This window comes from Diabrotica virgifera, chromosome 5 (assembly GCF_917563875.1).
Source record: "Diabrotica virgifera virgifera chromosome 5, PGI_DIABVI_V3a".
NCBI lineage: Eukaryota > Metazoa > Arthropoda > Insecta > Coleoptera > Chrysomelidae > Diabrotica > Diabrotica virgifera.
This window is the reverse complement of record NC_065447.1, coordinates 133,445,233-133,473,215: the sequence shown is the minus strand read 5'-3', so window position 1 is coordinate 133,473,215 and position 27,983 is coordinate 133,445,233.

Sequence of the window (27,983 nt, the reverse complement as noted above, 5' to 3'; positions counted from 1 at the left end):
TTAGCAGATGAACAACAGGGTTTTCGTACTGGAATATCGTGTACAGATGCAATATTCGTCATAAAGCAAATTACTGAGAAATCACTAGAGCAGCATAGACCAGCATTTCTATGTCTGATTGACTTAAAGAAAGCATTTGACAGAGTAAGACTTAAAGATGCAATCCATCTTCTGTATAATAGAGAAGTCACATATAGATATCATAAAAACTATTGAGAACATCTACCAAAACAACAAAATGGAAGTCAGAATAGATGGACAACTTACAGAACCCATAGATATAGGCAGCGGAATAAGAGAGGGAGACTCAATGAGTCCTATGCTTTTCAATTTAATTATGGATGAAATCATTAAAAACGTCAACAAAGGAAGAGAATATAGAATGGAAAACAAAGAAATAAAAATACTCTGCTACGCAGACGACGCAATATTGATAACCCAAGAAGGAGATAGTCTGCAAATATTAGTTCACAGATTTAACATAAGAGCAAAAGAATTCAATATGACAATGTCATCTCAGAAAACCAAAACAATAGTAATCAGAAATTGATGGTATCAGTATTGAACAAGTAATGGAAGTAAAATACCTTGGAATTACATTGTCCAGTTACGGAGACCTAGAAAAAGAAGTGAAAAATCAAGTACAAAAAGCAAATATATTGGCAGGATGCCTTCATAACATTCTATGGCGAAACCGACATATTAACACTGAGATGAAGTCAAGAATTTATAAAGCCAGTGTAAGACCAATAATGACATATGCATCAGAAACAAGACCGGATACAGCCACAACACAAAGACTACTGGAAACGGCAGAGATGAGAGTACTGAGAACAATTACAGGAAATACACTGAGAGATCGAAAGAGGAGCGAAGATATTAGAAGACAATGTAACTGTAGTGTATAAACGAATGGACACTAAATAGAAAAAAAGAATGGAACAACCACATAACTAGAATGGGGGACACGTGTGGTAAAAATAGCACGAGATAAAGACCGCGCAAAATATGGAGTGACAACCTTCCATAGAGGTATCAATCCGCCAACGAACAAGCATAATTGCTTATAAAGAGGAAGAAGAAGAAGAAGAAGTTTCTTGCAGAAAGGGGTGATTATTACCAGCAATTACATGACTTAGACTGGCAATGTGATTTGGCATTTCTAGATTTCACTAGTACACTGAACACATTGAATCCGCAAGCAGTATCTTTGATAGTTGATATTGAAATGAAAAGGTTTTTAAGATTTACGAATATTAAAGATCACATGGAAAAACACCCTAGCCACAGAAATATGGAGCAGAAATTTAGTCACTAGTATCAGACTTTGATATCCATTTCAGAGATTTCGATAGATTTAAAAAGTTGGTCAACTTTATCAATTATCCATTCACTGTTACTATTCATGGCACCTTTGAAACATCCAAACAATTTGCAAAGATATTTATTTGATCCTCATACGTTGGATTCTTTAGGCCAGACTTTAAGAACCTCACAACAACCTCACAAACGCAAGTCTCATATTAATGTGTTTTTTAATTTAATATACATAGTTGGAAACATAAATAAATAAGAATTACTACTTTTAATAACGCAATAAAACTGGCCCATCCAGAATTTTACCGTTCAAAGCTGAATCAAATATTTCAGAATCGGTTTTACTCACATTAAAAATTGTTTAAGATCTCGAAAGCTGAATAAATTGTCTTTCAAAATCAGTGATTGATTTTCTGAGATATACTGAGATATAGATATTTAACTCACTTTTAACGTTAAAAAGGTGGATTAAAAGTTATATTGCTCGCCAGCAGAGCTGGGCAATACCCGGGTACAAGTACCCGAATTTTGTACTCTAAGTACATTTTGGGTACTCAGTACCCAGTACCCGAGTACATTTTCAATAAAGTACTCGGTACTCGTACCCGTAACATATGGGTAAAATACCCGGTACCCGCGTTTATTATACGAGTACATTTTTCGAGTACTTTTTGCAAGTATAAACTTGTCGCTGCATGTGGGAGAGCAAATTAATAGCAATATGCAAAAACGCCGTTTTCCTTATTAGTCCATTCGTCAAAAGTTATCCAGCTGTAACAAAATAGAACTCTTATTATGACACGGTTTCGCAAATTTTAAGTGAAAATGAAAAGCTACTGTCTCTTTTTCAAAAGGCTTTATATATAGAACAGTAAGGATCTGTTTTTAGGTGGATGTGAGAGGTGGCATTCAGATTTTTGCGGATAAAGTTAGGTGATAACTTCGTTAATAATAATTGATTTATGCTCCTTTTCAAATATGCCCGGAACATTAATAAAAAAATTCAAATATTTAAAAATTTCGAATAACGTCGATTTTTTTCTACTTTTTTTGTTTATAACTTTAAAACGATTCATTTTGGAACAAAGTCGTATAGGAATAAAACAAAGATAATTAAATTTTCTATCAGATTCTAGCGATTGGTTAAAAATGTCTTAATTTATCACCCTTGCTGCAAAATAGCAATAAATATAAAATAAGGGGGCAAAACAAGCCTGTCATTATTCAATGATTTTCCATCACTTAAGGTTACACTTTGAATCTTCCTAATTGGAAGATTTTGGATTGGAAGAAAATTTTTGTAATGTGCTAAAGCCGTACACCAAATTTCATTAAAATTGACTTACTAGATTTTGAATAATAATTTTGCAATCAAATTTTTTTTAAAGAATTAAAATTTTTAATCTTGCACAACAAAAACTAGAACATAAAAAGATTTGTCAATTTTTTTACATATAAAGAAGCACTCCACCTGTCTAATGCACTTTACAGAATTGAAATCGGATTATTTAAGCAGCCTCAGCAATGTTTTAAAGTTATAAACAATTTTTTGGCTTATAAACAAATTAGTGCTGTGGCCAGGAGGGGGTGCTACGCGCTCCTTTATTTAGATGGACTTACCCAAAATTTTTATGTATTTTTTGACCCGTAGAACACGATTTATTTGGGTAACAGTTGATCCGGATGTCGATAAGATTGTTATAAACAAAGAACTTGAGGAATTACATAACATCGATTTTCCGCAAAATAAAACATTTTTTTGTATTTCTTGGGTAATTCTAAGCAAAAAATGTTCTTACAAGTTTTTTCGTAGGATGCATAGTTTTCGAGATAAATGCAGTGGAACTTTCAAAAAATCGAAAAATTTAAAATTTTTGAACGCGAATAACTTTTGATTAAAAAATAAAATGGCAATTCTGCTGACAGCATTTGAAAGTTTAAGTCAAATTATACCGGTTTTAATTATTTGCATTGCTAAAAATGATTTTTTTATTTTTAAACAAAGCTATTTGTTTATAAGCCAAAAAATTGTTTATAAGTTTAAAACATTGCTGGGACCCCTTAAATAATACGATTTTAATTCTGTAAAGTGTATTAGATAGGTAGAGCACCTCTTTATATGTAAAAAAATTAGCCAACTTAAAAATGGTCTACTTTTTGTTCAGAAAGATTTTAAAAAATTTGAACTTTTTTAAAAACATTTAGATTGCAAATTTATTATGCAAAATTTATTAGGTCGATTTTAATAAAATTTGGTACACGATTTAAGTATGTTACAAAGAATTTCCTAAGCGAATTACTAAGGTTCTAAGTGCCACCAAAGTAATTAAAAAATATTGAATAACAACAGACTTATTTTGCCCCCTTATTTTGTATTTATTGCTATATTGCAGAAAAGGTAATACCTTAAGACATTTTTTACCAGTCGTATATCATGCAAAATTCAATTATCTTTAGTTTATTTCTCTACGACATTGTTTCAAAACGAATCGTTTTAAAGTTATAAGCAAAGAAAATAGAAAAAAATCGATGTGTTTCAAAATTTTTAAATATTTTAATTTTTTATTAATGTTCCGGGCATATTGGAGAAGGAGCTTAAGTCAATTATTATTACTGAAGGTGTCACCTAACTCTATCTGCAAAAATCCGAATGCCACCTCTCACATCCAAAAATAGACGTTTTTTCGCAGATCCTTACTCTGGTCTACATACCTTTCCCTTGGCCTCCAATACTTGGTTGGTTTCTCTATTGGTACATATTTTATGCCTTCAACCATTTCAGATATCAGGTAATAGATAAATATGCTTAATGGGATAGTACGGAAGGATCGCGGTCATTCTCAACAAACCTTTGAACATTAAGTCGATAAGTGTTTCCAGGACTAATTGTATGCATTATAGGGGTATGAACGGAAATTTTTTTTTAGTTTTTTATGAATACTATTTAAATTTTTATATACTAACAAACAATCATACATGTCAAAAACGAATTCCTAAATAGGCAATGATCGAAATGACATTTTACGAAGATGTAAATGTGCGCTTCAGTCTCTTAGACTCACGTTTTGTATCCTAGGGTTAAAAAAATGTTTTTAACAAGTAGACAAATATTATTTTATTATAAATTTAGATTAAAACAATTTAGTTAAACGTTAGTAATTATGATTTAAGTGGGTAGACGCAAAATGTTACTCCAATGCTATTTAAATGCATCCATTTTTTTTAAATAAATTTAACATATGCTAACAGTGAGCCTAAAGAACACTAAAGCAAGGATCAGTTTCAACGGAACAACTTCTAAGAAGATTAATGTACACAAAGGCGTGAAACAAGGTGACTCTATCTCCCCGATAGTATTTAATGTGATATTAACAATATCAGATATTGACATAATCTGTAATCATGAGGATGACAAACTTGCAAAAAACATTATTACAGATCAACTTCAAATAGTAACATATTCAGATGATTCAGTCATCACAGCGAAGACGAAGATAACACTTGCAGTTGAAAAATTACATAAGGAAGCGAAGAGAATAATAGGACTAGAGATAAACCAGCTCACAGCAAAATACATGGCGATAGGGAAAGATGAGCCAACTCAGAAATATCTAATAACACAGAACCATAAATTTGAAACTGTATCCACCTTTAGCTACTTGATGTAAAAATAGGGAAAACCGGAAAAGAGCGAACAGAGGAAAGAATCCTGAAGGACAGAAAAATAATCTACACGGTAGAAATATGCTGAGAAGCAATACTCTAAGTATAATATGAACCTGACTCTTGCTCTTAAGAGGAAACAGTAGCGATCAACAGGTAGTAAAAACGCGTTCCAAGATTGCGGCTGTAATTTTGAATATTTTTTCGAGATATCTGGCACACGTATTCGTAATATAATAAAGAATGGCGGTACAGAGCCCAATTTGAAAAATATATTAATATGTGGAAATTACTCTGTAATTAAATAAAATATTAAAAAAACGAGCCTGTACCGTCATTAAGAAGAACAAAAAAATACACTTTCCTCAAATAAACTTTTTTATCCGATGCCTAGATTTTGTGTCATTTTGGAACTACTAAAATTTTTTATTTCATTAGTAGTTCCAAAATGACACAAAATCTAGGCATCGGATAATAGTATATTACTTTATGAGGCGGAGAAGCATGACTTTTCTTGACGCGCCCGATATTACGCGCCGAACGAAGTGAGGCGCGTAATAGAGGGCAAGTCAAGAAAAGTAGCTTCTTTGCCGAATAAAGTATACTATTTTTTCTTCAAACGTAGCAATTTTCAACCATAAATAGTACAATTCATACGCTATTTTTACTCGAAATTAACTGTGACAACTATCAAAGTCGTCTAGATGTTAGAAATTAAAATAATTAAGTCATGATTCGCCAACATCGGGAATGATTGCCGAAAGTTGTGCTCGACCATCAGTATCATCAACAATTACCAATGCGTATCAAGAGTCGGGAACATTTTTGCACGGTTTCAATTTTGAAAATGCCTCATTAACTAATTGTACTTTTAATATTACTATAAATAAAAATGATGTTTAATTGCTGTTAATGACATTTGTATTGTTGCTTTGTGACATGTTTCATATTGTTGCCATGACAACATTTTTCCCTCCGCCGTAGAAATGGGAAAAAAACTGCTGCCGGCGGAGACATCAAACTTTGACAGGATCAAGTTAGATAAGTAATGTCATCATTATTTGACGTTTGAAGAAAAAAAAGTTTATTTAAAGAAAGTGTATTTTTTGTTCTTCTTAATGGCGGTACAGTCTCGTTTTTTTAATATTGTATTTAATTACAGAGTAATTTCCACATATTAATATATTTTTCAAATTGGGCTCTGTGCCGCCATACTTTATTATCTTACGAATACGTGTGCCAAATATCTCGAAAAATTATTCAAAATTATTTACAGCCGCAATCTGGTTTTTATGGGACGTTCGGTCACCCTGGTATAGAGTAGGTATAAAGTCGGTACGTATTTTAAGATAAGTAGGTACCTACACGCCTTTTACAATAAAATAAAAAATATTATATTTAGCAACCCAAACCACTTGCGGTTAGCGAAAACCAAATACTTTGGCTTCGGAGCTTCTAGACAATTGACAGTTACAATTATTGGGGACTTAGAAATTTTACACCCGTATTTTGAATTTCTCTAATAGATGGTTTGTTTAAACCTTAAATTTTCCTTTAATGTTTTTTCTTATTAATTGAAAACAATCATTTTTGTTTAAGAACATTTTTATTATGTGAAATATTTATGTTTTTCTTTGGTAGTAGGTACCTACTGTTTTTGATGTGGCAATAATATAACTTTTATAATATGGCTAATTATTTGACTGTAATTTATAACTTTCCTATGGTTAATTATTTTATAGAGAAATTCAAAATACTGGTAAAATTGATAAGTCCCCAAGAGGTACCGAACTATAAGTAACATATCCTATACATATAGGTACATCTTAATATAAGGTACCTACATGACAAAGTTTTTTATTTAAAATATTGCTAATATGTACTATATAATTAGGTTAATAAGTATATTTTGAATTTCATTTACATTTATATATATAATCTACCAAGCGCAGTGAGGTTTTTCATTTAGTACTGTCTTAAACTCAATGATGTATAAGTAGTATAGGTACAATATATATACTTTTCAAATTGCCCGCCAAATCCAGAGAACTGTCAATTGTCTAGAAGCTCCGAAGCAAAGTATTTGGTTTTCTCTAGACGCAAGTACCCAAACCCAGTCCAGTATAAGGAAATACGATGGACGTGGACGGATGCAGGTAAAGATATGAACGTGAGTAGAACAAAGCCAGCCGATGTGGGTCGCCTGTGATCCAAATCCGAGGTTGGTTTTACTTAAAAATTCAACAAAACTGTCGAAAAATCGTAAATTATGCAAAAAAAACAATTTAAAATTGTAGAAGTTGAAAATATTACACAAAATATATAAAATAGGTAGGTACAGATCAAATAATCGAAAAAATTGTGCTAACGTAATACATGTGCTGTATAAGTAAATACTTATACAGGGTGTTTGGTAAATAATAGGCCATAGATGAATCTTAGATTCCGGCGGTTAAAATAAGTCGATTTAAGTTAACTTACCTTAGTACGAAAGTTGATAATAACCGAAATACAGGGTGTCAAAGTTCAACTTTTATTTGAATATTTCCTAACAGGCATGGAATAATAACACGAAATTTGGTAAGCGGGGATTTTTTGGGACAAGAAATATATATTCGCCACCAAAAATGATGTATTACCCAGAGGGCGCCACATATGCCTTTCAGCAGCGCTCATTTAATAGGTTAAATTTTTGTTACTACCCACTCTACATACTTTTTTAACCATAACTTTTATTCTCTTAATATTTTTATTTAAAAAATGGATCCTACGTCCTACATGTATCTTGCTACTCAACCGTTTTCGAAATAAACGCATTTTAAATCTGCGAGGCAACATAATTTTTTGCATATATCATTGTAGTTACACCCGGAAAATAATTTAATACCATAAAAATTTCCAAAAATGTACCGCACTTCAAATGGAATTTGCGATTCAATGACATAAATATGAGAACTGGCACAATTATTATGGTTTTAAAATTATTTTTCTGGTGTAGGTAAGGTAACTACAATGATAGGCAAAAAATTATGTTGTATCGCAGATTTAAAATGCGTTTATCTCAAAAACAAATGAGTTTAGCGAGATAAAAATGTAGGATACCTTTTTTAAGTAAAAACATTTTGAATATTTCGAATAAAAGTTTTGATTCAAAAAGTGTGTAGAGTGGGGGATAAAAAAATTTAACATATTTAATGAGCGCTGAAAAAAGTATGTGGCGCCCTCTGGGTAATAGATTATTTTTGGTAGCGAATTTAGATTTCTCATCCCAAAAATCCCCCCTTACCAAAGGACACAGCACACATCTTATGAAAAATATAATCTGACTCAAATAAAATAAAATTTACATGAATAGATGCTTTCTGAAATTTCAATAATTTGATACCATTGCGCCAACATCAGATGGAAAAACACCCTAGCCACAGAAATATGGAGCAGAAATTTAGTCAGTAGTATCAGACTTTGATATCCATTTCAGAGATTTCAATAAATTTGAAAAGTTGGTCAACTTTATCAATTATCCATTTAATGATACTATTCGTGGCACCTTTGAAACATCCAAACAATTTGCAAAGATATTTATTTGATCCGCATACGTTGGATTCTTTAGGCCAGACTTTAAGAACCTCACAATAACTGTGCAAACGCAAGTCTCATAATGTGTTTTTTAATTTAATATACATAGTTGGAAAAATAAATAAATAAATAAGAATTACTACTTGTGTTTTATTTAGGTATAACTAATATACACTGGCGAGCAATAAAACTGGCCCATCCAGAATTTTAGCGTTCAAAGCCGAATCAAATATTTCAGACTCGGTTTTACTCACATTAAAAATTGTTTAAGATCTCGAAAGCTGAACAAATTGTCTTTCAAAATCAGTGATTGATTTTCTAAGATATACTGAGATATAGATATTTAACTCACTTTTAACGTTAAAATTCTGGATTAAAAGTTTTATTGCTCGCCAGTATATTTAAAAAATTTTTAGTCGATAGATAGCCAAAAATTAAAAAGACAGACAGTAGATCTTGAGTCCCACTAAGTTGGCCACCTCTGATTTACAATATGGTAAATCAAGATTAACAAGAGTAATTTAAGTCAAATATCTTAACAAATATAAACCTAAAAACAGAATCAAGTCAGTTATTTTTGACTACTATCCTATAATTTACAAATGTCAATAAAACTACAATTAAACAGTCATGCCACCGAAAATTACATAAATAACTTAAAATAACTAACTGGCCGGGATCCCGCGTATCAAAAAAAAGTTATTAATAGCAAGCTGAAAATTTGTTAATAGCTTAACGCTTAACCTTGTCTACACGGACAAACTTTGATGTACGGGAACACTGGACCAGGTGAAGTTTTAATTGTGAAACAGTTTAAAAGTTTGGAACGTTAGAGTACGAAAACGTCCCATGTATTTTGTCGGACAGAACATCCAATTGATTTGTTACACTTTCATTGAACTCTCATGCAAAAATCAGACTGCTATTACTAACCAACATGATTCCTGTAATTTGACATGTTCTTCATGTTCCACTTATTAAAATACCCAGTTGGTTATAAACACCAGTCTGATTTTTGCATGAGAGTTTAATGAAATGGTAACAAATCAATTGGAATTTCTGTCTGACAAAATACATGGAACGCTTTCGTAGTCTGACGTTCCAAATTTTTAACCTGTTCCACAATTAAAACTTCCCCTGTTCCAGTGTTCCCATACATCAAAGTTTGTCCGACTAGACACCGTTAAGCTATTGACAAATTTTCAGCTTGCTATTAATAAACTTTTTACGTGGGATCCAGGTCTATAAATAATGCTGTTTTATGTAAAATAAACATAATTTTATCTTTACACTTATAATTATTAATCAATTTAAATAAATTAACTTTGCATTATTTGATCAGTTAATTTTAATTCTTTATTTAAAAGCAGAAATAGGTTCTCCCTAATAGCGGTTGCGCTTTAATAATTTTATAATAAGCAATTTGTTCATCGGTTTTACAAGATTTGATTTGATTTTCGTAATTTTTGCATTCCATTATATTATGTAACTACGATATACTTAAAATTTTCAGGCTGGAAATTTGTAGACAAGACTGTGAAGATGATTTTCTAACCGAAAAGGGCCAAATGTAAAATTATTTAAAAGTCTACACTTTTTATACGTTTTAATATTACGGCAACATTGCCTGGCTCAAGATTTACCGTGGGGATACCTATTAGAGTATATAGATGGACTCGATTTGTACGAAACTACGTTTGGCTCAGGAATGTTAGAAATTTTTAGGCGATATATTTTTTTTCTACAAAACTTTTATTTGCAAAATATGTCAAGTATAAATTTTATAATTCATTACGTCATATATCACCTAAGTTTAAATTTGAAATATATACTCCTCTAACTCTATCAGAAAGCGATGGCTCGGGATGACTGCTTTGTCTAATGGACTGACTTTGTATGAAGGATGTATATATATATATATATATATATATATATATATATATATATATATATATATATATATATATAAAAACATGAGATGTAGATCCTTGAAACACACTCAGTGATCAAAAGATCCAAGGTTAATGGTTTGACGACCACTCGTACGAAATCAAACAGATGAAATAGAGAATGTGGAAAAATCCCCTTACGAACAATTCACACATCCACCATTTCGGGTTGGGAAAAATTTTTCGAATAGAATCAAAGATCCAAACACCAGTTCTTAGAAATGTGTTTCGCCCTCTTCAACCTCTCTGGGCTTATCAATAAAGATGAGAGGTTGAATATCTTTAGACACATTCCAATCAAAAAACAACATTCGAGACCTAGACATAGAAGGTGCGTAAATCTACGGCAAGTCCGACAATGACAGTCTCAAGTTTTAATTCCCTAATTACTTAAAGTAAGTAAAATCTATGTTTAAAAACATGAGATGTAGATCCTTGAAACACACTCAGTGATCAAAAGATCCAAGGTTAATGGTTTGACGACCACTCGTACGAAATCAAACAGATGAAATAGAGAATGTGGAAAAATCCCCTTACGAACAATTCACACATCCACCATTTCGGGTTGGGAAAAATTTTTCGAATAGAATCAAAGATCCAAACACCAGTTCTTAGAAATGTGTTTCGCCCTCTTCAACCTCTCTGGGCTTATCAATAAAGATGAGAGGTTGAATATCTTTAGACACATTCCAATCAAAAAACAACATTCGAGACCTAGACATATGTTTGATTATTTTATTTCATCTGTTTGATTTCGTACGAGTGGTCGTCAAACCATTAACCTTGGATCTTTTGATCACTGAGTGTGTTTCAAGGATCTACATCTCATGTTTTTAAACATAGATTTTACTTACTTTAAGTAATTAGGGAATTAAAACTTGAGACTGTCATTGTCGGACTTGCCGTAGATTTACGCACCTTCTATGTCTAGGTCTCGAATGTTGTTTTTTGATTGGAATGTGTCTAAAGATATTCAACCTCTCATCTTTATTGATAAGCCCAGAGAGGTTGAAGAGGGCGAAACACATTTCTAAGAACTGGTGTTTGGATCTTTGATTCTATTCGAAAAATTTTTCCCAACCCGAAATGGTGGATGTGTGAATTGTTCGTAAGGGGATTTTTCCACATGCTCTATTTCATCTGTTTTATATAGATATATATATATATATATATATATATATATATATATATATATATATATATATATATATATATATATATATATATATATATATATATATATATATTTATATATTCAAAGTGATTATTTCGACCAAAAACAATAAATAAATCTGTAGGAAATATCAGGTATGTGGTCTATAATAAAAAAATCTTTATTTTTTCTAAAAACTCAATATTTCGCACATTTTTTTGATGGCTTCTTCAGGAGTATACTGTAACAACAATTTTAACAACTTACAAAGACGTACAAACTAGATTTTAAAATACTTACAGAAAGTTAAAAGATTTCACAAATAAATAACATTGACATTCAAATAAAAATTGTTACTGTCATATATTAAAATGCATCTTAAAATTAATATAAGGAAAGGTCTGAAGCAGTCAGATTTAATATTAAAATGTCAATATTAAAACAGCTTGTTTGAATTTTTCCGAAACAATGCAAATTTTCATCCTATATTGACTCCTCTATAATTGAAGAGATATTTGGGTAAAAACCATAATTATAAGCACTATCCTATAAATAAAGGGTTAATGTTTTAAAGTTAAAGAGTTTTAAAAAATATAAGCTTGTTTGAATTTTTCTGAAACAATGCAAGTTTTCGTCCTCTATTGATTCCCCCATAATTAATGAAGAGATATTTGGCTAAAAAAATAGTTATAATAGCAACATCCTATAAATAAAAGGTAAATGTTGATAGTATAAAATAAGGAACACTTAACATTTTATAAAAAATCAAACCGTTGAAATTGCAGTCAGCACGTATTCAGCACTCATTTTGTTAGAAAAAAAAGTAGTAAACAAAATATTAAACGATACAACATTCATAAGCGTAACCAGGATGATCCTAAGGGGGGGGGTTACAACTACTTGAAAGGGGGGGGTTACAACTACTGGAAGGTCTCTGACGGGTATGGTGTTAAGCGTATAGAGCTCAAAGTAGATCCCAATGGGGGGGGTTATAACCCCCAAAACCCCCCCCTGGTTACGCCTATGACAACATTAGACAAAATACAAATAACTTTAGATGTAAAAATTAATAGCATTACAGTAATAACTTGTTAGCTACCCTGACTTAAGTGAAACCAGAGATTTCTCAAATCTTGTTGATTCGTTATTTGATAGGCGGTTTTAAAATTTTGTCGATTTGTCATTTTAGCGCAACACAATCTGAGACAATAAAATTACCACCTGGTGCCTACACACTATTTTATTGCTCATCCAATTATGTTTATATTATTCACATGAAATCAGCAGATCAGAACATAGCTACAATTTATTTTGCATTAGGTATTTTTCTTATCTACAGTTTTGTCTACGGTGTAGGGAGTGGGTGTCTGTTATTTTTATGGGATTTTTTTATTTTATATCTAACAAGAATTTAACAACTAAAGATTAATAATGTCATCCATACAAAACTGAACTATTTAATTTCTCAGCTTTTATTTTAAAATTAATTTTTGGTTTTTGTTTTTTTTTTTACAAATTCTTTGCAATTTTTTATCTTGGATTTTTGCGCCCCTAAAGGATGGCGCCCGTGTGCATTTCACACTTTGCACATATATTAGCGGGGGCCCTGCAGATAGGTCCTACATGTCATGTCAACTAAATACATATAATTATTTTGCTAACCTAAACATATACTTTTATATATATATACATTGATTTATTACAATTAAGTTTGAAACATCTGAATAGTTCTGCTGCCCTTCCCTTAACAAATATTTTTCTATCAAACAAACACTAAACATATCAAAATAGCATGTACCAAAATATATAGTCACTGCGCACGGTAAATAATGACATCACTAGCTTGATGAAGTTTAATTCGCGTCTATCTAAATTTTTTATTTGCGTACACGTTAGCGTGTACCTAGACACAGCGAAATATAACCATAATCAAAACTAATGCAAAACTATGTGACGTCACGGGCCGTTTGAACTATTTTATACCGCAGAAGACTTTAAATATGTATTTCTAAGTTATTACGAGTTTTTGAAGCGTGAAATTTTGGAAATCTTATTTTTAAACAAAACTGAACATTATTATCTAATAAAAAAAAATGTGCAAGTTCCCTATTACCTAAAACAAAACCGCTATGTAGAAAGAGTAAACTTATTTTAATAAAAAATATTTATAAGGATATAAGTACATACAGTGGAACCTCGATAACTCGGATTAATCGGGACCGCGGTCGATCCGGGTTATCGAAAATCCGGGTTAGCCGGAGAGCATGGTAAAAATTAATAAAATACGGTATACTTATAGATAAAGTCCGTTATAATTAAAATAACATGAAATATATATTCACAGTACACATCTAACTTATCTATAGTTGTATAGAGTATAGTATAGACAGTATAGAGTATTGTTCATTTCTAGGTAAAAAAACTCAGTTTCGGTTGTGTCAATTTCGTCTGCCATCGGAACAATGTTATGTTATTTAAGAACAGTGGCTCTTTCATTGTTTAAAGGACCATTGTTTAAAAGATAATTTTTTAAAAGACAGTTGGAAATAAATAAAGGAATAACATGTGCCTGTTGTTTGCAATAGCCCCAGATAATAATTAACATCGGTCTGCCGCCGCCGCCGCCGTGTGCCATGAGTCATTTTTACTATCGTATAGTTCAAATTACACAAATACCCATTATCTCTCAAATATTATATTATGGTCGAAGCGAAGTTTTATCAATGAAACTCGATATTTTTAAGACATTCCAGAAGAGGCTACAGATAAAATGTTTTAACATAATACATACATTTTTATTGTTGAAATGTTTGATGAAAGTCGGTCCGGGTTAGCCGGACTTCCGGGTTATCGGGGGCCGACTTATCGAAGTTCCACTGTACTTATTTTGACAAAAGGAAATACAAAAAAAAACAAATACACGGGCCCACATAAAAACTATTAAGTTTTTGATATAATAACGGTAGGTATCAGTAAAACAGTCTAATACAATCCAAAAACATTTCTTGGCATTTCAACAAATAATAATCAATCATATTTAGTTCAAACATGGCTTTATTTATCCTATATCATCTTTGTTAATTTTTTTCTTTGTGTATACCTATGAAATATTAATTATTTATCTGTATAATATTGAGTCACACAATAGAGATTGTTTAGCTAAAACAATAAGAAAAATACAACCAATGTAAAACATTGAAGCAGTGCCGGATTTAGGGTACTTGCGGCCCTAGGCCAAATCACCCCGAGCGGCCCCCGAGAACTTAACAGTTATGTTATTTTAATTTTACTTTTTAAAATTGGTACAACATACAAAGCATAACATAAATGAATAGAAATGCCACTAATGTTCTATTTGAATATGGTACATGCATAGGTTAAAATGTTACATTCACTAACTAAATAATCTTGGTTTACATATTTGGCTAAAACCCCAAAATAGCTCAAATAACAATTTCTATACTTATAGAAATTTCTAAATGGAAAATGTATAGAAAGATTTCTATATTTATAGAAGCAAATAAAAATGTATACCATTTTTATTCAGTTGAAATGCGAAGGCAAAACAATCTTATTTTTCACTTAGAATGCGGAGCGCAGTCCATCACTCTGAATCGGCGATTTTCGACTCTTATTGGAGTCATCCTCGGAGAGGCGTAGGCCTGCTTTCCATTTATAGAAGCCTTTGAGATGTGGGTTTTTCGAAGGATGCTGAAGATCTCTTGGACAAAGCATGTGACCAACAACGAGGTCGAGGTGCTGAGAAGAATGGGGACTGAGAGAGAACTCTAAATATTGTAAAAAACAAAAAAAAAACGAGTTATACAGGACATATTTACAGAGGAAAAAGATACACCTTTTTACGACTCATAATGAAAGGAAAAGTGGAAGGAAGAAGAGGTCCAGGAAGAAAAAAATGCTCATACTTGAAGAACGTAAGAGACTGGACAGGCATGGACACACATTCGATAGTGGGAACCGCTCAAGATAGAGAGAAATTTTCTGTAGTTATATAGCCAACCTTCAGTAATGGAGAAGGAACCTTAAGAAGAAGATAGAAAATATTATAGGTATGTATAATTCAACACTTACTTTTCTAGCTTTTTGGTTGCAAAATCTTTAATCAAATCGTTAAAGTCTAAGGCTTAAAAGAGCTCAGCATTTGAAACAAAACTAGCCGAAGAACTAGACAATCCAGAATATTCGTCAGAAGAGTTCTTCAAGTAGTTTTTTATTCTTTTCAACATGCTGAATGATGTTTCTCCAGATGCACTAGATGTCATCATTATGCATAGTAGAATGCGCAAAGCCGTGTCCATATTCGGAAATAATGTTGTTAACTGTTTTTCATGAATGAGTTTTAGATACTCTAAAAGTGTATTCTTCGGAGGTTTGGTAATCTTGTTATCATGAGGTTCTCTTTCTTCATCAAATATACCTTCAACAAAGCCTTTGAACTGTACACACTCTTCTCCAAAGTCACCATCTAGGTCGATTAGATACTTTTTAGCCAAAATAGAAACTTTTCGCCTAATTTCTTCATTGGAAATTGACGATAAGTTGTAAGTCCAAATTCTTCATTAAGACTGAAATAAACTTCGGAACCTTCATTCAATTCTGAATAAAGCCTGCCAATTACAACATTAAATGTATTAATCTTTAAGTCTCCTTTGGCATTAAACGGGTTCAGTGGGTTCATCTTCTTTGTCTTTGCCAGGGAGAGCTTTTCTTTTCGGGAGTCTTTTTATTTCAAGAATATAGGTTTCATTTTTAGACAACTCTTTTCTTCTTTTTTCATAGGAATTAAAGTTGTCTCTCAGACTCAATGCGTACTCCTTTAGAGATTTGTATGTTGAAAATCACATTCAAGTTTGTAGCAGTTTTTTTAAATGTTTTGCTGCTCTTGTCAAAACGTTGTAAAATATCGTACCACGTGTTTAGTAGAATAGCATTCGCTAATTTGAAAAATTGTTTACTAATTTCAATTCAATTATACGCTGCGGCCCCCTTTTGCTTACGGCCCTAGGCCGAGGCCTAGTAGGCCTAGTGATAAATCCGGCACTGCATTGAAGCAGACATATATTTTAATTTTATTTATTTATATAACCCAAAAGATACAGCAAACCTAATTAAGAACCTATTAAACCTATTAAGAAATTTTATTACGGGAAAGTATTATTAGTTTACATCGTAAGTCATTTAATACATATTAACTAGTTCACGGTTTTCGGCAATAACATTTCTTAACCGTTAAGATGTTTGTTTTAGACTAACTAATATTTCTTTATGACAAATAAAGCAGACGCCATGTTTGATATAACGTTGAATTGTAGGATTGTATAGAAGACTAAACATTCAAGAAACATATTATAGTTTATACATAAGTATACACATTTTTATAAAGGAACTTACCTGTATACAGTTCTACCATTTATGGAAGCCCCTAGTTGGTTAATAGCTCCTTTCAATATTGTTCTGAAGCTTTATTTTATATTATTCTCTCCGAGGTGGAAGTCGAAACGTCAATAAAATCATTTTTTAAGTTAAATTATGGCTTATTTCCCAGTTAGAATAAGATCCTTTCTTTCAGAGTTGTCCATCATTATAGATATCTAAAATGCATATAAAGATACTATTATGTTTCTTTAGAACTACATATTCGGATATGCAACAATATTATTATTACATCTTAAATTAATCAATTTACTTTTATATACCTATGTACGTACCTTCACACTATCCCTTAGATTTTAAAGAAAATCAACAAATTAAAAATAAACCTATGAAAATGAATTAATGCCATGCACGCCACTTTGCCAAACACTGAGAATAAATCACAAATAGTGAATAATGGTTACTGCGCAATTCTTTTGTGGAAGAAAATCTCTTTGCAAGTAGCATTTCGGCATCAATGATAAAGTTTTTATTTAATAACCACAGTTACTACAGAGGGTATTTCTGAAGAATTATTTCTTGTGGTTTAAAATATTTATTTGGTTGCAAGAAAATCTCTTGCTCACAAATATAAATATGGATTAACTTAACATATATTTCTTATAATGCAAAATATTTGTAGTTTTTAATTTAAAAAAACAAAAACTTTAGGATAAGTAAATTAAAATGTAACCATTAATGCATTTCTTAGTATTGAAGAAATTATCTGTAAGAAATTATTGAGTTGTCTTTAAAAAACTCGTTTCTTTATATGTGAAGCGGTATGTTGAAGTTAATATGATATGTTAACTTTTAAGAAAGATAGCTCAAAGAAATCAGTGTTTTAGGAGAACAGAAATTGTTCTCTCGGTGTATCTCCCTTCGTTTTTGAAATATTTAAAGATTTACTAATTTATAAGCTATGACAATTATTAATAGAATACAGTATGTCGTGATTTATAATAAAGCCCTCGAAATTGGAGCCGATTTACTCGTTGTCCCCAAGACAAATCAAAATATGGCTAAGAACCAAGGCTGGAAAGTTGATGTTGCTATATACCCCGTAAACAAGAACGTGTGCATGTGCATCAACAAGATCGTGAAGAAAGAGGGGCATGTAATGATCAAAATAGATACCTTGGCAATCATATATATATATATACATAATTGGAATTCTGAGGTTACTGGGATATGCAGCGGTGAAATAAGTGTACTCTTTTAACTAAGTTTCAAGCTTTCGAAAATGTTTATTTTCATCATCAGGAATAACTGAAATAAAGTGCTACTGTTAGTACAGCATCCTCGAAAACATACAGTACAAGGTGTAAAGGTTTAAAAACTTACGTTATTGAGATTTGCTTTCCGTGGATGTTATACTCACAGGTGACAAATTCACGCACCACTCATTGATTGAGTCAAATATTAAAAAATACATGGTGTAAAAGACCAAATTGACAAATTATTTTCTACACTAACACATAAGAAAAAGACAATTAAAAAGGTTTACATGCCACGTGTGCCGGCAAGTGTGAAATGTGAGGTTAGAAGTCAATGTCATTCCTGGACATACGCAAATGACACCACTTCTTCTTTTTTCTTTGTCTTATGTAATACTAATACTTTAAGAATACACATCAAAAATTTATTTACCAGAGTTTTGTTTGAAGTTAAAAACCAAAATTATAAATAATTTACATTTCAATGTACTGAAAGCTGGAAACTTTACAATGAATCAGTTGATAAGACATCATTGAAATGAGGATAGTTGTCCAAACACAATAGATATGAGTAAATAGAGCTTAATTGATTTATGTCACTCCTTTTGTTCATTGCATTAGAATTCTGCGAAATGAAAGCCATCTCTAAGAACAGTCTTTTAGTATAGTTGGATTCAGAAGCTAAAACTCTGACCGATTCGTAATTCATTTTGTGATGTTCTTTATTAACATGTTCGGCAAGAGCAGATCTTTCAGGATATAATCTGCTATCACTGCGGTGACTAACTAAACGACTACCTAAATTGCGTGCGGTTTGTCCAACATATACCAAATTACAGTTGTTACAGGGAATCTGGTAGACAACGTTAGAACAATCCCTAATGTCACTCTTGTCCTTAACCTTTGAAAATATAGATCGTGAAGTTAAAGATGTTTTAAAGGCTATTTTCAAGTTAGGGATGTCTTTAAACAGTCTAGCCAGTCTGGGTGTTATGCCTTTCACGTATTTTAAAGAAGTATATAAACAATTGGCATTTTGTTCTCCGCTTGTAACAGTAATTTGCACCTCATCATTATGGCGTATTATGTCAGGGGTCAAACTGAATAATATCTTGGTGACTAGGTGTTTTGGATAAGATTTGTCGATAAAAAGGTTAGACAGGATTCTCAGGTTCTTCTGATGGCAAGAAGGATCACTGATAGCTATGATTCTAGCCTTCATTTGCTTAATCAAGTTGATTTTTATTGAGTGTCGATGATATGACCAATAGTTAAGAAAACGTCCAGAACTATGAGGTTTTCTATGCCAGTCAATTCTCAGGGAGTTGTTATGGGTTCTAATGAACCGGGTATCAAGAAAGGGGACTGAGCATAGATCATCCTCATGTTCAATTGTGAACTGTAATAGAGGGTCATAACTATTGAATACTTGCAAAATTTCAGCTGATCTATTGCTAGGAATAGCGAGGATTAAGTCATCCACATACTTTTTAACAAAAGGAATATAGAAGGACAATTCTGGGATCACCATATCCAGTAAATGATCCATCACATAACAGGCCAGAATGGGAGAGATAGTACCTCCCATAGGAGTCCCTTGTGTTTGTCTAAACACAGTATTATTAAATGTGAAATAGGTGTTGTTAAAAAGAAAGGAGATGAGTTTTTTGAAAGATTCCAAGCTAATATTGCAATGAGAACTAATAAAATTCCAATTGTTTTCAACAGCTATTAAGGCTGCATCTAGATGTACATTAGTGAACAAAGAGACTACATCCAGACTGATAATAACATAGCCCTCAGGTAACTGATAGTTGTTAAAGCTGTTAAAGACATCAAAAGAACTTTTTACGTCATATTCATTAGAGACATATGCATTGGTCAAAATCTCAGTCAAAAAAGATGCTAATAAATTAGTAGGTGAACCAATGCATGCAACAATGGGACGTACCGAAAGCTGTGGTTTATGAATCTTAGGTAAAGCGTAAAACTTGGGTATGACACCCTTATACCCTGTTAATTTTTTCTTTGTATCATCATCTATTTGTCCCGAACTGCATAATTCCTTGATGAGGTTATTGCATTTAGTTTGAACAGTATTAGTTGGATCTCTGTTCAATCTCTCATATATGTTATCAGAATTTAGCAATTCGAGACATAGATCTAAGTATCTCTGCTTCTCCAGAACTACAGTTACATTACATTTGTCAGAAGGCATGACAATAATGTTAGTGTTTTCACTAAGAAACTTACGAGTTTTATGTAACATAGCTCTGTAGAAGTTAAAGCCACTCTTACTGTTATTTTTATGTACATAATCAGTAATGATGTACGTAGATTTAGCTACTAGTACGTCCCTCAGTTGTGCATCCGTGACAGAGTGCATAATTGTTTCAACGTCAGCCAACATATCCCTGATAGGGATATCTTTCCCTACAATAGGTTCTATACTGAACTTTGGACCCAAAGACAAAAATCTAGAAATATCATCGGGCAAGGTTACATTGGAGAGGTTCTTAATCCAACCCGGTTTTGTCTTTAGTTTCAAGTTCAGTTCTTGATTAAATAATCTATTATATTTGTTAGTATTTACTAATTTGGTTTTATGAAAAGTTTTGTTATATAAAACTTGTTGTTTACTAGAAAAGTTGTTAAAAATGAATTCAGAAGTAAAGTCAATGATGTCTCTTTTGAGTTTAGATAAATTAGACTCTAAATTGTTAATGACTTTAATGCAATTAGAAATTTCTAAATTCAAAATTCTGTTTTCTAACCTGGTAAATTGTAAAGCATCCTTGTTCGACTGGATGTCCTGTCTTTGTAATAATTTAGTGATGGATGAAGTGGAGTGTATGATGTGTGTAGGTGAAATGTTTCATGATCTACATCTTAATAAAAAACATCTTTTATTGTATTCTCTTGCCAATTTTTGTTTAGTCTTTGACCAATCCTTGAGTGCCCGTACAGCGAGGTCACCATAGCGATATGCGATGTTCTGATAAAATCCCATGCCTTAAAAAGAAAAGGAAAAGAAGTCTTTGCTGACAACGTAGAAAACGGAATTCTGAGGTTATTGGGATATGCAGCGGTGAAATAAGTGTACTCTTTTAACTAAGTTTCAAGCTTTCGAAAATGTTTATTTTCATCATCAGGAATAACTGAAATAAAGTGCTACTGTTAGTACAGCATCCTCGAAAACATACAGTACAAGGTGTAAAGGTTTAAAAACTTACGTTATTGAGATTTGCTTTCCGTGGATGTTATACTCACAGGTGACAAATTCACGCACCACTCATTGATTGAGTCAAATATTAAAAAATACATGGTGTACATTTTGTCTTTGGGTCCAAAGTTCAGTATAGAACCTATTGTAGGGAAAGATATCCCTATCAGGGATATGTTGGCTGACGTTGAAACAATTATGCACTCTGTCACGGATGCACAACTGAGGGACGTACTAGTAGCTAAATCTACGTACATCATTACTGATTATGTACATAAAAATAACAGTAAGAGTGGCTTTAACTTCTACAGAGCTATGTTACATAAAACTCGTAAGTTTCTTAGTGAAAACACTAACATTATTGTCATGCCTTCTGACAAATGTAATGTAACTGTAGTTCTGGAGAAGCAGAGATACTTAGATCTATGTCTCGAATTGCTAAATTCTGATAACATATATGAGAGATTGAACAGAGATCCAACTAATACTGTTCAAACTAAATGCAATAACCTCATCAAGGAATTATGCAGTTCGGGACAAATAGATGATGATACAAAGAAAAAATTAACAGGGTATAAGGGTGTCATACCCAAGTTTTACGCTTTACCTAAGATTCATAAACCACAGCTTTCGGTACGTCCCATTGTTACATGCATTGGTTCACCTACTAATTTATTAGCATCTTTTTTGACTGAGATTTTGACCAATGCATATGTCTCTAATGAATATGACGTAAAAAGTTCTTTTGATGTCTTTAACAGCTTTAACAACTATCAGTTATCTGAGGGCTATGTTATTATCAGTCTGGATGTAGTCTCTTTGTTCACTAATGTACATCTAGATGCAGCCTTAATAGCTGTTGAAAACAATTGGAATTTTATTAGTTCTCATTGCAATATTAGCTTGGAATCTTTCAAAAAACTCATCTCCTTTCTTTTTAACAACACCTATTTCACATTTAATAATACTGTGTTTAGACAAACACAAGGGACTCCTATGGGAGGTACTATCTCTCCCATTCTGGCCTGTTATGTGATGGATCATTTACTGGATATGGTGATCCCAGAATTGTCCTTCTATATTCCTTTTGTTAAAAAGTATGTGGATGACTTAATCCTCGCTATTCCTAGCAATAGATCAGCTGAAATTTTGCAAGTATTCAATAGTTATGACCCTCTATTACAGTTCACAATTGAACATGAGGATGATCTATGCTCAGTCCCCTTTCTTGATACCCGGTTCATTAGAACCCATAACAACTCCCTGAGAATTGACTGGCATAGAAAACCTCATAGTTCTGGACGTTTTCTTAACTATTGGTCATATCATCGACACTCAATAAAAATCAACTTGATTAAGCAAATGAAGGCTAGAATCATAGCTATCAGTGATCCTTCTTGCCATCAGAAGAACCTGAGAATCCTGTCTAACCTTTTTATCGACAACTCTTATCCAAAACACCTAGTCACCAAGATATTATTCAGTTTGACCCCTGACATAATACGCCATAATGATGAGGTGCAAATTACTGTTACAAGCGGAGAACAAAATGCCAATTGTTTATATACTTCTTTAAAATACGTGAAAGGCATAACACCCAGACTGGCTAGACTGTTTAAAGACATCCCTAACTTGAAAATAGCCTTTAAAACATCTTTAACTTCACGATCTATATTTTCAAAGGTTAAGGACAAGAGTGACATTAGGGATTGTTCTAACGTTGTCTACCAGATTCCCTGTAACAACTGTAATTTGGTATATGTTGGACAAACCGCACGCAATTTAGGTAGTCGTTTAGTTAGTCACCGCAGTGATAGCAGATTATATCCTGAAAGATCTGCTCTTGCCGAACATGTTAATAAAGAACATCACAAAATGAATTACGAATCGGTCAGAGTTTTAGCTTCTGAATCCAACTATACTAAAAGACTGTTCTTAGAGATGGCTTTCATTTCGCAGAATTCTAATGCAATGAACAAAAGGAGTGACATAAATCAATTAAGCTCTATTTACTCATATCTATTGTGTTTGGACAACTATCCTCATTTCAATGATGTCTTATCAACTGATTCATTGTAAAGTTTCCAGCTTTCAGTACATTGAAATGTAAATTATTTATAATTTTGGTTTTTAACTTCAAACAAAACTCTGGTAAATAAATTTTTGATGTGTATTCTTAAAGTATTAGTACTACATAAGACAAAGAAAAAAGAAGAAGTGGTGTCATTTGCGTATGTCCAGGAATGACATTGACATCTAACCTCACATTTCACACTTGCCGGCACACGTGGCATGTAAACCTTTTTAATTTTCTTTTTCTTATGTGTTAGTGTAGAAAATAATTTGTCAATTTGGTCTTTTACACCATGTATTTTTTAATATTTGACTCAATCAATGAGTGGTGCGTGAATTTGTCACCTGTGAGTATAACATCCACGGAAAGCAAATCTCAATAACGTAAGTTTTTAAACCTTTACACCTTGTACTGTATGTTTTCGAGGATGCTGTACTAACAGTAGCACTTTATTTCAGTTATTCCTGATGATGAAAATAAACATTTTCGAAAGCTTGAAACTTAGTTAAAAGAGTACACTTATTTCACCGCTGCATATCCCAATAACCTCAGAATTCCGTTTTCTACGTTGTCAGCAAAGACTTCTTTTCCTTATATATACATATATATATATACATATATATATATATATATATATATATATATATATATATATATATATATATATATATTGATACATGTATCCATGTGACTTCCAAAGTAGATTCTCGTAATACGTTGTTACTTCATATATACCGTTATGACTTCCGATTTCGGAAGTCACAACGTTTTGCCTATATTTTTACGAATTTGGCTACTAGATGGTATCAGTAGGCTTATATTAAAAATTTCGCTGGAAGTCATATCGTATCTAACATACTCATAAGATCAGATTTTAGTTCGACGGTATATCACCAGCGCTAGTGTCGCTCCCGTGCTACTATACAGGCTATGTACACAACGCGTAGCGTCTTCCGTATACCACACCGCTCGGTGTGACTTCCGTTTTTTGGCAACCCTGTGTAACGGTTTCCAGACATTTATCTGTTGTAGATTCGCGGTCCTAATCGTACTTAGTGTTTTGTGTGCCTTTTGTTTTTAAACATGAATAATAGCAGATCTGCTTTACTTTTAAAGTTAGCCTTAAATGAAGGTACAATAAGTGATTATATATCTCTATAATTATATATTTTCTGTACTTATTTTAATCTATAATATTTACTTACCTATTTACTTATATAAATTCATTTTTCTCGTGTTTTTGTTTACTTCCTTTTTTACAATGAACTTCTAATTTAATCTACACTCACCGGCACGAAAAACGGGCACCCCAAAAAAATGGGTAATTTTTGATGTCTCGTATCTCCCAAACCTGTTGTCCGATTTAAGTAATTTTTTTTAATATGTTATAGCCTTATTCTTTAACAAAATAGCTATGATAATATTGTTGATAGACAGGTAAATTTTCATTGTATACGGGGTGTACCAATCAAACTGGGTTTTTTTTCTCAATTTTCACAACAACCTGTGGAATATTCTAGCCTTTATAAAATATTTAAATCAAAGCCTAACTATAGCTCCAGGTTTTATTAACATTCTGTTTTTTTATTCATTCGCTTACGTTGGATAATAAAAAGTTAAGGACTTTAACAACTAGCCATGTTCTTTATCGATACAGGTGTTTCTAAATATAAGTGCGACAAACTTTAAGGGGTAATTTCTGCATGAAAAAATAATGATCGTTTGGCAAAAGAATTTTATATTTGCAAGCATTTGCGGACATAGCTTTATCAAGTAAACGATCATTATTTTTTCATGCAGAATTACCCCTTAAAGTTTGTCGCACTTATTTAGAAACACCATGTATTGATAAAGAACATGTTTAGTTGTTAAAGTCCCTAACTTTTTTATTATCCAACATAAGCGAATGAATAACAAACAGAACGTTAAGAAAACCTGGGGCTATAGTTGGGTTTTAATTTCAATATTGTATAAAGGCTAGAATATTCCACAGGGTGTTGTGAAAATTGAAAAAAAAAACCGTGTGATTGGTACGCCCAGTATACAATGATAATTTACCTGTCTAGAAACAATGTTATTACAGCGATATAGTTAAAGAATAAGGCTATAGCACAGGGGTTGGCAAAAGCCGGCCTGCGGGCCGGGTCCGGCCCTTTCGCTTACTTTGTCCGGCCCGTTGAAAAACCCCGCAAGTACCTAATCTTTTTAATCCCTTTTATGTGATTTTGTTGAAATCAACAGTAATAGTTTGCATAGTGTTCACATAAATTATTAAATATATAAATAATAGAGAGTATTATAATTACGAACAGCCTTAGCTAACTATATTTTTAAAAACTGTTTAATTGTAACTATGTACTTTAAATTTCTTTTAAAATATAGGGAAATCCCCGGAGATTCATAATTGTTTATTCATTAATAATCCTATTTAACTCTCAAGGTCTCAAGACAAGCATTCAGTGTTTGGGTATCTATTTCATCCATATCACTGACAGTTTATGATCTAAATACCTCAGCACTTTGGTCCCAATAATATGATTTTTTATTTATTAAATCTGAATTAAGTATGGTTGTTTGGAATACCTACTTCAGCATAAAATTCATTGTTACCTTGCTGAAGTTTTACAACTACTTGGAAAGACATGTATAAGTTTATTTTGATTTAGCACTGGTCGTATTTCCTATTACTCCTCATATTTCTTTTGATACAGTGTGTGTTATTTTGCAAATATATAATAAATTGAAAAAGTGGAGGACATTTTGTAAGTAAAATTTGAAAACATTGTTTTTATTTTATTGTATTAAAATATTTATTTGTAAGCATTTGCAAAATGATACAATCTAAAAAAAGAAAAGTTGATTTGGAATGCAGAAATTTTAATGAAGCATGGACAGAAAAATACCTTTTTACGAACATTGGTAAGAAAGCAATTTGTTTAGTTTGCCATTAAACCATTGCTGTTTTCAAGGAATATAATTTAAAGAGGCATTTTACATCAAAACATCCAAAATATGCATCGTTTTCTTTAGAAGAACTTAAAAATGCTGCAGACAACTTAGCAAAAAACTTAAATAAACAACAAAATATTTTTAGCAAACAAAGTAACATCGAGAAATCTACCACACAAGCAAGTTATGTTATTGCACACAAAATTGCTAAGTTATGTAAACCTTTTTCTGAAGCAGAATTTGTTAAAGAGTGCATGGTAGAAGTGTCGGAGATATGTTGTCCTGAAAAAAAAAATATTTTTGAAAATTTAAGCCTGTCAAGGAGAACAATAGTACGACGGATCGAAAATATTTCAGGAAATTTACTCGACCAGCTAAAAACAATAATTGCTGATTTTACATATTGTTCTCTGGCGTTGGATGAGTCCTGCGATATTACTGACACAAGTCAATTATTAATATTTATTCGGGGCATTAACAAAAAATGTGAAATTCGCGAGGAACTTCTTAGTGTGCATCCAATGAAAGATACAACTACCGGTGAAGACTTCTTTAACGCTGTTGAAGAGTGTTTAGTTAAAGTAAATTTACCTTGGAACAAAATAGTAAGCATCACTACGGATGGCTGTCCTAGTTTAACAGGGAAAAATGTGGGCTTACTAAAACGAATCAGCGACAAAGTAAAACAGTTGCAGCCAGAACAAGACATATTATTTTTACACTGCATTATTCATCAAGAAGTGTTATGTAGAAAAGTTTTAAAATTGAATCACGTCGTTACTGTTGTGACAAAATTTGTAAATTTTATCCGGGAACGTGCCTTAAATCATCGACAGTTTGTTGAATTTTTGAAAGAAATTGAAAGTGACTTTTACGAAATTCCTTACTACACTGAGGTGAGATGGCTTAGCATCGGTAAAGTTTTGGACAGATTTCAATATTTGCTTGATGAAATAGTATCCTTCTTGTCGTCGATAAAAGAAAAACTACATGATTTTCCTGAATTGCAAAATGAGGCATGGCTAAACGATTTGTCGTTTTCTGTAGATATTGTAAAATATTTAAATGAACTTAATGTAAATTTACAAGGGAAAAACCAGTTCGCTTTCAATATGCACTCAAATGTCAAAGCATTTATGATAAAACTAAACTTATTTGCTGAGAACTTTAATAAAAAAATATTAAACCACTTCCCATCATTACAAACACGACGAGAATTATTGAAAAATTCTGATTTTCTTAAATATAGTTCAGTAACACAAGACCTGCATACTGAATTCCAAAGAAGATTTCAAGATTTCAAAGCTATTGAAAAACCTTTGTCATTAATTAGTCAACCTTTCAATTTCGATGTGCAAGAAGCTCCTGTTGAAATTCAGCTAGAATTAATTGACTTACAGGCAAATAATTTATTAAAAGAAAATGTTCA